The following is a 9,541-nucleotide window of genomic DNA, read 5'->3' on the forward strand; positions in this document are numbered from 1 at the left end:
TCCAATCCATACATGTCTGCTACCGACAGCACCTGGCTGAAACAATGTGCATATTATTATTTGGAATGACCTAATAGCCTAAACATTATTTAGTGTGGGTGTCTCTTGAGTAATTCCCAATGCTGTGTCCATCTAAGTCAGGAAATGCAATACAATTAACTGAAGTTCAGGCTAATTTCGTTTTGTATTTTAGAAATTATTACAAGCAAAGAGAAAGCCTCTTAGACAACAATATGTTATTTTTTATTACAAAGTGCCTCAATGCATGCCATCCTACATTTAAACAAAGTTAACCGCTGCTATAGCTCATGAAGAAAAAAACATACACTAACCGTACTTGTCATGACACTTTTAAATAGGCACATTGGGGATCAAATTCAATGCATGGGCTTCAGTTTTTGCAGAGCACTGAAAACCCTGCCCTTATTAGTGTGACAATTATTTTAGATCATTTTACTACTACTTGCTCTGTATGGTAACCCATGCAATACAGCAGATGTATATGTATATCTATATACATCAGGTATATGTATATACCCTGTATAGAGGGTTGTTTGCACACTGCGGTACATTCAAATGATGGATTGGCATTCTAATACAAGCAGCTGTCATGAAAGACAGAGGCAGTTTTAACAAACTGCATGTGGATTCCTTTAAACTTTGATTCAGGTATTTGTTGCAAACAGTGATACTCAATCTATAAACAGGCTATTACCAGTTATAGACAGTGGAGATAATAACTATTACAATACTAACACTAATTAAGAATGTTACAATCTAGTTATCACTACAGGATTAATGTTTTTAAACTGAACGCTAGTTTTAGAGTGTATTATCTAGTAAATATGACCTATAGCAATTATTTATATGGTTAGTAAGTTGTCCCCATCTAATATCAAGGGATCTGTGACTCAACGCTGTGGACACGCTTGTGACACAGCCTATATGTTTGTATTTGTAAGAGACATGTAGATATTGATTCGTACAGAATACAGATATCACCATCCTCCTCTTCTTAAATGATTCCGTTACCGTAATTATATAGATATAATCCCAAAGAAGAGCTTTGACCCCGTTATCAACATTGCAGTATTCAACCTCAGCCAGCAAAAGGTAAGCAGCAGGCACACAGATACAATGCAGTCGAGGGTCTAATGCAGCACTCACGGCTAACTTGAAATGCAATTACTGTTCAAGGGCAGGGGACTGCCAGCAGTTACAGTTTTGGAAATTAGATGTTTGTAGGGTTTACAGGACAAAGGATTAATTTAAGGCTGTAGGCTGAGTTCCATTAGACCCTAAAGCATCAGTTAAAGAAGGATGGAACAGAACCAGTCATTCCATTACAGAACAGGGAGCATTCCAACTGAAATGAGATTTAAGGATCCAGTGGTCCAGGGATCATGGCAGGTAATATAATTTAGTCATCTGTAAGACAATATTCTTACATTTTGATTTGTATCTGCATTGATTTGCAGTGGAGCTCTTTTGTGTATGTTTGGAGCAGCAGCCTTGGGGTGCATATTGAAGTCAGGGCCTTTTTCAGTTACATTGGTAAATTATGTTGCAATATTAAAATGCATGAATCTTAGTATGAGGTAAGATATGCTTTAATTATTTTGTTAGCTCTATGTACTTTAAGAATACAATTAAAATATGAAACATGTTTAATTTATTGATCTTATTGAGTTTATTTATATCCAAATGCTTTTTGTGGCAGCAGGCACACTCAGAACAAATGCATCTTCATTTAATTGCAGTAATAAATAACAGCATTTCTCTGCTGCAGTCTGCTTTGTTGCTATGACATGCCTACATTGTGTCTGTGCTATATAGTCAACATTCCAAACATGTATGGTACTTACATTTCATTTCAATTGTGCTGGATCTTCTTTCATTAAAAAAGCATCATACATTAAAAATCCTCTCATTTAAGCAGGGAAAACAAAGCAAACTGATGCCCTGAAGCTACTATCCTGCTAAGGAGTTAGAACGAGGTTCAAATCACATGTTTTCCATCAACAGAATCCATAAATCACTGACAGATAAAAAAATAGCCCATGTGATCTCTCTCCATGCATAAATGTAAACAGTACTAACTAACAATCCCAACCCCAGATCTTGCTTAAAGTATACAGTACCACATCTACCTCCTATCCTTGCAATGTGATGTGCTCCTGGGAGCTTTCCGACCAGCTTCCGCTCAGCATAGCAGCGAAGCAGCCGGAGCAAGCACAAAGAATGGCCCTGGAAAGAGAAAATGAAAATCCCAGGCACACATGTTTTCACACGGCAACAAAAGAAGAAAGCACTGGAGAGGACAGAGAACGGCAGCATTCTTAAATATCTACGCACACGCACCCCTCAGAATATAAAATGGAGAGCAAAACACAGATTAGCAGGCTTTCCTGTAAGTAAGGGAATCGCTGCCTCATTGTATCAGCATTTCATTAATAATCATGGTAAATGGTCTAATACAATCTATATATGGCATAGTTCTCCAGGTATATATTTGCGAAGATGTGCATTACAAGGTATACTCAGTTATTTCTATTCTACAGCGCACACTAACAGTGGCATCCTGAAACGCACTCTCCCTTTGTAGATGTTGCCATTTTTTCCTATCAATGTGGGCTGATTGAGACGAACCAATTTTGCAATATAGGGTTATACAGAGATGCTTGGCAGCAGCGTGTAAATACTCAATAACCTGATTCTTCGATTTCTGCAATTATTTAACATCAAATGTATCTTAAAAAGGGAATGTAAATTCAACTCTGCAATAGCAGAACACAGAACAGATTGAGAAGATCCGTTTAGGAAGCTTCAGCAAAATCCTGTCTGACATACAATTCCGAGCTGGAATTACAGAGATGGAAAATCTGCATTCAAAAGCATCTTTCCAGGCAGTGCTGTCTATTAAGCACACCGCATTAGGAAAACTGGGTTACCTCTCAAAACTAGAGACTGCAACATACTCTATTAATAGCATTTGCTATGGCATTGGGTTGAGTGCAGTAGGATCTGCCTGGGAGGCTGCTTTCCATGCAAACCAGAGATGACACATCAGACCCCCTCAGCGAGCCTGCATGTTGTAACTGGTTTCTGGTAAAGGAAGTGGCCTTTGAATCACTTTTTTTTCTGAGATTTTTCAGTCAGTAGTACATTTCAGCAACAGTAAGCGGACAGCCGGGCTGCTGAATCAAATCCAAGAAAAGGTTGACTGTCTATAAATAAAACAATATGCTATAGATCTTTGTTCTCTGAACAGGAACGAGAGGCATTCGGAATGCTTTCTGGAACGCTGTGGTGCATTAGGAAGCCAGTTTGGAGTCCAGTAAAGTGACACCTGTAAAACAGGTTGTTGTTGTAATACCAGCAGGCTATTACAGCAAGTCACCACAGCAAGAGTGATCAGAATACAATTAAAGCTACCATTGCAAGTACTTGATAAGTCACACTTTTTTTCTGAAGTAAATGTGTTTGAAGTTCTTGACAGGAGTTTTTGCTTTGATTAAGCTTTGACAACCAGATACATGAAACTTCAATTCTACACCTACCTCTGAAGACACATACTCAGCAGACTCTGATGAACTAGGTTGCTCATACCAAATGCTGTGCTGCAGTAACAGCTTCAATATTTACATTGTAGACTTTTGGCTGAACCACCATTGTTTAAAAAGAAAATACATCAGTGAAAAAAGCGATCAAGTAAATAGACAAATTACTAAACCTAGATTTCTATTTGCTATTGCTACTATTCATATATAAATGACCTGTGGGCTTTAAAAACTGTACTCCCAATGTGAATGCTGATATCTGAGCAGCAACCACCCTTATACAATGAAAGTAAATCTGCTCCAAGCACGGAGGCAGATCCCACGGTAACTGAGTCTAGTGGAAAGACAAAAAAGATAACAAAAAAAGAAGGCTGTTGAGAACGACAGCCATTAGGTCATAATTAACATTGTAATATTTCAGCAACTAAACCATAAGCCACACATTTTTCATTCACGAACAAATCAATTAAAGATTAAGTATTTAATATAGTTTTATTTTAAAACGTACGGATAAAGTTGTTATTCGATCCTTATCATTTCAGATATTTTAGGACATGCTATCAGTATTTGTTTTTATCTGATACGTCATCTGTAACCTGCTACTGCTGAAAGTACTAGCAGGAACTAATTCTCAGAGTGACATCATGGCAAGGAGGTGTCAGAGGGAATAAAGTGAAGAGTCCATTCAGCTAAAACTAACTTCTTGTAAACAAACTGTACAGTAAACAAAACTGCTTAACAATGTCTGCAGATGGCTACACTATGGAAGGATGTTGCTAACAAGACAAAAATAAACTATTTTTTGTGTAAAAATCATGTAGAATGCATATGAATTATACGTTAAAATAACCCCAAAGGAGGAGGTGAAAAGACCGAAACGAAGCTTGCTGTGGTTTATATTTTATGAAGCTGGAGTTCAGTGATGCAGAGTTATGCAGTTGTTTTCCAGCACTGTACCTGATGGAATTAATTTGCTGCGGTCCCCACCTGAACCCTCAAAGAGCTCCTCTTTAAGAATGACCAAAGCCTGCTCTGCTGGAACCTTGACAGTTCCTTTACATGGCTGACCAGGTGGATGGTTCACTCCTTGGGGATATTTCAGAATGAATGTTTCAGTGGCCTTGCTGCTTTCACTGCTGAATGCAATCATCTTGTCTTCCTTTATTACAGCAGCCTTTGTTTCCTCTCCTGCTACCTTTAGACCAACCTTGTTCACTTTTCAGTCTGCTGTATAAATCAGTCTATAATATGGAAGATAACCATAACCACAAAGAAACAGGGAAAGGATAACAAAACATAAGTTTTCTCGCTGAACTTTAATCATGTCATCTGTAAAAGAATGCAAGAGAAAACAAAATCCAGGACAAACTGAAAACAAGATTAACCTCTTTTTAAAGGGTTCATAATCACTTTCATTAAACACAGTTTTAAGAACAGGCTTACATTAAAGAGTTGTTTAATGCTGCACTCTAGGGCTATTGATCAATCCTTCAAAGGGTGATTGAACACAGGGGTCTGCACTTCATGCAATCAGGTCAGCTCTTACAGGCTGAATTACTGTAACCTCTAGCTGATTACAAAAGCCAGAGTGTGAATAGTTGCAGACTTCCGTAATCTTATTAAAGATACTGAAAAAATACATGAAGACACTTTTGTTTAAGTCGAAAACATGTGTTTTGTTGAATTGCTCTTATCCGTTCGATGATTTCTGTCACCCTCCAGTGCAGAGATGGTGCAGAGCATTTTTATTTGAGTGAATTAAATACACCTCTTGGATCTCAGTTAATGGAAGCCTTTGCTAACACTTGCACTTAAGTGGGAAGATCAGGTAACACATGGAAAGGGTTGTTTTGATCACAGTAAGTGGTTGATCATAATCACAGTAGACTGCTTCCACTCTATTAGGTACAGCAACTGATAATTCATCCGCTGTGCTATAAAATAAAACAGTGCTGAAGAGAAGGGCTTTCAGTGAAAAAACTAAACAAAACTACAGAACACAATTCCAATACATTAAAAAGAGTAAGCAGTGGGAGAAAACATAGGGTTACACGTCCCCACGTGTTGCTACAACTGTTTAAATAACGCACCTGTAATTTTTAGTTTCAAGATCTTTTCAAAATGCCTGCTTTAATGAACTCACAGTGTAAGGATTATTGCCCACATTGTCAAACAAGTAATACAGCAATAACGATCCATGATGTGGTAGGGACCCAGAGCACTTTTTTTCTAGTTTTAAACTGCTCTTCCTAAAATCGCTCTTCCTCAAGTGACTTCAAAGTTATGTGTAAAAACTTGTCAGAATGTTAGCAATGAAAAGAAAAACTGCATGTCCATTTGTGGCAGAGCAAAGCTCTGCCCTTTAAATTGGCAGGGATGGGGTTAACTTCCCCTACCTGCCTGGGTTTATTATGTTCAGGTGGCTGGGGTTGATTAGTTGATTAGGTTGATTAACGATCAATCAGCACCCAGCCACCTGATATAAAAGGAGGCCTCTGCTTCTCATTTGGGGAGAGGGAGCTGAGGAAGCAGGTTGGTGTTTGTTTTGTGGTTTTTGAATTTTCTAAATCCAGTGACGGCATTGCCCAGCCTGGAAACTTTATTTTTGTGAGTTTTGTTTTTGCTTTATTTATGTTTGAGTGTTTGTTATTTTGCCCTTGTGCACTTTATTTTTGTTTATTTATAATAAAATTGTTATTTTTTTGAACTGCAGTCTGTCTCTGGGCCTCTATCCACTCGCCAGCCTGCCACACCATTATTTAAACAGTTGTAGCAACAAGGTATATTTTTTGGAACCCCACTACTTACTCTTTAGTACTACTATAGTTTTTATAGCTAACACTCTCCCCTTTTCCAACCACATTTTGAGGATCATGAAAATGTACCATAAAAAGTGTTTAAACTCTAAAGGCTGCACAGCTTTTCTGTGGATTAGTTGAGAACTATCCCGATTTATTTAACGCTGGATCAACAACCTGGTGGAAGAACTCTGGCACTCTGGCCAGCAGCGCAGCTCGGCGTGCTCAGAACATCTCTGACCCAACCTGGAATGTGACATCTGCCTGCAATTCCCCTTTGAAGAGCCTGTTTTAAAAAAAAAAAGAAAAAAGAAAAATGCTGTATTTTGTTTCTTTGTCACCAATTATTACAACACGCAGAAAACTGCATTCTGCAGCCTCCTCTCTATCCTAGTGTACATTAATGAAATATGTTGGGATTTAGACTGCATTTTAAAAAGCACTGTGTATTATTTATAAAGAAAATTCTCCAAATCCATTATAATGAGTACAGGGACTGAAGAGGTTATACTTTTAATTCTTGCCTTTAATGCAAAAATAGACAGGATGCACATAATAAATCAAGGCAACATCATACTTCACATTGTGCAGGTTTAATAATTCACCATTCTTCACTCACAAATGATGTAAAGTCCACTTATGGAAGAAGGTGGGGGCTTAACTGATTACAATTATCTTGCTTATTTCTTCAAGGCTTCACACTTGACTAAGATCTTTAGTATGGTGATCAAAAAAAGGCAAAAATAAATAAATAAATAATAACATTCATGTCTTGCTCCAGTAGCTTTAGTGCAGCCAAGGGACACATGCTTTGGAGGAGACAGATAAGTTCTACAGTTCAGTACTACCATAAGCTTTTATTTTATGAAACCTGAAATCTAATACCAATTACATTTTTCTTTTTAAATCAAGATCCACGAGACCAGTGCTGTTGAGACACGGCAAACTACAAATGTTCTTTGATAACTCAAGGGCAGTAGTGTATTCAACACCCCCACCAACCCTCTCCTCCCAAATAACATAGCAATAGAACACTGTCTGCCTAGGGAAATCATCTGCTGCCAATCGCAATGAAGACCTACAATCAAGAGGCATCACCTGACAGCCAAGGTGATGTCAGCTATTGCATAATGCAGAGCCACTTCATAGGAAACTAACTTACATTTGCCACATTTTCTTACTGAGATCACTGGCCTTACTTTCTGCAATAAAAAAGTGTGTTACGTGATCCATAGTATCATTCCCCCATTGTGAACAACTCAGCTAGCTGCCCTAAAAAACAGGCAGCAGTGTATCACCTGCAGGCTGCTGAGCTTGAAAGGAACTAGGCTGGATGGCGGAGACACAGTTGAGGGAATATGTAAAGATGCTGGTTTGAACCCTGTGAGCAGAGCAAGGGAAACAGCTACAAAACCGCAGTGCAGTATCAAGGACAGGCAGCTTGCGTAATGCAAACAAGCCACGTTTAGTATCCTAATCGAGTATTTCGGGTCATATGTATAAATCATTGGTTTTGAGTTGACAGTCGCAGGACTCCCCGTCGTTTACTGAAGGGGCTGTTGATAATGGTAACAAATGGTATGAAAGTGTTTTAATTCACTGACTAGCTCTCCTTTAACTGAAACTGTAAAGAAGCATTTTGTAAGAATCATGTAGGTTATGTGGTTGATCAAAAAAAATGACAGCAGTACCTTTTGGTTCTATGATCATTGAATTCCAATAGCTACCTAAACTTAACTGAAGGGAGAAAAATGTGTGCATAGTAACTCTCTTTATTTGTCTGAAATTTATGGAATAACCACCCTGGCTTCTTTAGGTCACATTCTGCGAGTACTGTACTGCCTTTTATATGCAAGCACTAGAAATCTTTGAACATTAAGGGCTTGTTTAACATGCTTAAAATATGTCAGTCTGCTTAAGTGAATAAACACTGTCCAGGACAACAATTGAGAATATATAATAATAATAATACACACACACATATATATATATATATATATATATATATATATATATATATATATATATATATATATATATATATATATATATATATATATATAGTTTACAAACAGATCACGTATCCTGATATAGTGCATTGTGACTGGAGACTCATACAGCTTTTATTTAGATAATTTATTAGCTCAGAACGGATTACTGCGGAACACCATGCAGCAATGAAATCTCCATCATGGGGCTCAATGGAAAACAGTGAAACAGTGACATATGGTGGACATGTGCTGTTGCGCCTGAGTGCCTTTTCAAATCCCTCTGTGAGCCAGCTCTGTGTTCTGTGCTGTAACTCTTGCAGTTCACATGAGAAATAGCCTTGACTGATAAAAAATTAACATTTACAATGTAAACAATACATCATATCAAGTTTAAACTGTATTATTGTCAGGGTAGTTACTAAAAGAGTTGAACTAATTCATATATATATATATATATATATATATATATATATATATATATATATATATATATATATATATATATATATGATTCTGCTGAGTCAATGTCCAGGGGGCGTAAAATTGAATCTGGCTACAGATCCACAGTGAACAGTTGCGAATCTGCACGCTACTGCTCAAAAACATATAAAACTTACCTGAATACTACTTTCTTTCACGATATATATTGTGTTAATAAATTACGCCTGGGTGTATCCCCCATATGACTGAAATGAGTAAAGGAGCGCTAGTGTTTACTCATTAATATACTGGAGTCTCAGCCTGGGTATGGCTCCCTCACTCCCTAAGAGAGTGATGTTGGAATTGTGCTGAAAAGTAATGAAACGTATTTTCAGTGCTGGAAATCATGTCCACATTCCAATCTCATTTAGTTCTAGTTCTGACACAATTCATTCTGTAAGGCATCCACTTGAGTCTTGGATTGCGTGACCTCTTCAATACCTTTTCAGTCGTGGGGTGATAAATCATCAACACTTAGAGAACAGATCAGATCATGGACTGAGAATTCAGATTCAGAAAGGTTATATGAACCACAAACAAGCAATCCTAATGGGTTTCGGTCGGAGAGAGATTACGGTTTGCCCGTGATCCTGTTCTGTTTCACACAAAAATATTCACTGGCATCTGGTTAATGCATTTTTCATAGTGCCACTACTGCAGAAAACAAGGTGGTCAGTTTGTTTCGTTTGTTAATATTTCACTAGCTCCAGAG

The sequence above is a fragment of the Polyodon spathula genome, chromosome 18 (assembly GCF_017654505.1).
Source record: "Polyodon spathula isolate WHYD16114869_AA chromosome 18, ASM1765450v1, whole genome shotgun sequence".
NCBI lineage: Eukaryota > Metazoa > Chordata > Actinopteri > Acipenseriformes > Polyodontidae > Polyodon > Polyodon spathula.